This window comes from Echinops telfairi, unplaced genomic scaffold (assembly GCF_000313985.2).
Source record: "Echinops telfairi isolate 266 unplaced genomic scaffold, ASM31398v2 ScPeMD7_18;HRSCAF=68, whole genome shotgun sequence".
Lineage (NCBI taxonomy): Eukaryota > Metazoa > Chordata > Mammalia > Afrosoricida > Tenrecidae > Echinops > Echinops telfairi.
In genome coordinates this window covers 33,968,284-33,970,618 of record NW_022103915.1, presented here as the reverse complement: position 1 = coordinate 33,970,618, position 2,335 = coordinate 33,968,284, and the positions used below count along the sequence as shown (strand labels likewise).

Genomic DNA, 2,335 nt, shown 5'->3' with positions numbered 1-2,335 from the left:
ATGCATGTGTGTATTGTAATAAGAGCTATATGAGCCCCCGATAAAATTACTTAAAAAATAATAATAAAATTGGGGTCTATCCTCCAAAAAAAAGGAAGACCAAAGGAGACGTTAGAATAAGGAATGCAACACTGCAGGCCCTCACAAGAAATCTGGACGGCAACTACCCGGCAAGAAGAGACCCATGTCTGTGCCGTCCCAAAGACGGGATCTGAGAGAGGGCGACGAAGAGCAGATAATGTCAGTGTCCCACCCAAGTAAAATTCTGCTGAGGATGATTAATAACTAGTTTCAGCAGTATACTGACAGGGAGCTGCGAGAAATTCAAGGCAGGTTCAGAAGAGGCTGTGGAATGAGGGATATCGTTGTCGAGGACAGGGTATCCTGGGTGAGCACAGATACCAGAAAGAGGTCTACCTGTGTTTTATTTATCGACTGTGCCGATCACAGCAACCTTTTGACATCTTTGAGAAGCAATGGAATTTGGGACAACTTCACTGCACTCATGGGGAACCTGCACATGGAACAAGAGGGAGGATGCTGCGTGGTTTAAAATCAAGACAGGTGTGTGTTAGGGTCACATTCTTTTACTGTGCTTAATCAGTCTACGCCACCTAAATGATCCAAGAAGCATGACTGGATGGAGAATAATGTGGCATCGGGATGGGAGGCAGGCTCATTGATACAACCTTGAATTACTGATGAATATCAAAGACTACAGTCTTCAGTATGGTTCAGTATGGATTACAGGAGCATCGTGACAGAGAAAAGATTGAAGTTGTCAAGGATCTCGTTGTACTTGGATCCACAATCAAGGTCCATGAACGTATCTGTCAAGAAATGAAATGTATTACCTGGGGCACAATGGCACAACAGCCCTTTATGAAAGTGCTGGAAAGCAAAGATGCCACTCAGGACTAAGGTGCACCTAACACCCCCCCCACCCCACCCCCACACACACGCGTGCACACGTGCGTGCCATGGCTTCCTGGTGCTTAGGATGCATGAGTAAGTGGGACAAATCATAAAGAACACAGTAGAAGAATGAACACTATTTACCGGTGGCGGTGGCGGTGGGGGGAAAGAATGGAATATGCCAGAAACTGTCAGAAGAAGGGGAAAATTTGTCTTCGGAGGGGATCTGCTGAGCCAGTGAAGTTCAGGCCGAGAGGTCCGCTCCAAACGAGATGGTGACTAGTTTATATGGTATTCCAAAGTGATCCTCTCAGTAGGTTTCCTTTTAGGACCCAGGACCATCTCAGGGGCTTGTAGAAAGAAGTTTTAAGAAAACGGAAAACTGTCTTGGTGAGGAAAAGGCCAGGCAAGCGTGTCAAGGAATTTTTCCTCCATCACAGCGAGACGTGTCTTCAAGGTGTTTCCTACAAGAATTTCATCGGAACCCCTTCCTCCAACCACCGTACCGTGCAGGCTGTGGCCCTTCAAGCTTCGCGTTCTTCCCCAAACTCAAAAGATCATTTAAAAGAAGTACTCTTTGAGTTCCTTGAGCATCTCAAAATTTCCATTTTGAAGTGGTATAAATTGAAAAGCTCAGTATTCTTTGGGGAAGGAGTAAAACCCAAACCCACTGCCATGCAGCGAATTCAGACTCACGGGGTTCCTGTCTAGGGTTCTCAAGGCTGTAAGTCTTTCCCGGAGCGGATGCCCTTTCTCCCATGTGTGCTTAAACTGCCAACCTTGTGGTAAGTGGTTTCAAACCAAAAAAAGCCACTGCCATTAGGTTGACTGCAACTCAGAGTGACCTGAGTAGGTAGAAGGACCGCCCCTGTGGGTTTCTGAGGACCCTTTTGCAGGAGCAGACAGGAAGCCTCAGCTTCCTCTCCCAGAGCTGCTGTTGACCTTGCTACCAGTAGTCCAGTGCTTACTGGGCCCCACCACCGGCAGGGCTCCTTGCACGCAGCAGCAGGCAGTACTCAGAGCAACTCTGTTCAGAACTGACGGAGCGAGCCTCCACTGTCCCCCTCGGAGTGGCTGGTGGGTTTGAACCACCGGGCCTGTGGTTAGTAGAGGGACTACCACCCGCAGACGGGGGCAGACTTAGATGAGGCTGTGTCGAGAAACAACAGCTTTATACTGTGATGGTTTTGTTTAATAAAGGTTGCTGTGATTTTGTAGTAGGACTTTTGGACCTTTCTTTGATTTTTGTCTCAGTGGTACACCCTTCATTATTAGCATGCATGCCTCCACTTCCCACTTTTATCCCCCGCCCCTTAACATCATTTACATACCATTTGTCATTCCTGACCTCTTGTTGGAAAGGGTACGTTTCTGGGCAAACGCAGCGCCTCCATGCCCAGGCCATCTCCTCAGGTTTAGC

The 2,335-nt window shown here is 47.8% G+C and overlaps 1 protein-coding gene across 1 annotated transcript in view; it reads left to right on the top strand.

The window, feature by feature from the left end:
• The window catches only part of SIPA1L1 (signal induced proliferation associated 1 like 1), a 255,603-nt gene that overhangs the window by 117,734 nt on the left and 135,534 nt on the right, over positions 1-2,335 (top strand). The gene's annotated exons all lie outside the window — the stretch shown is intronic.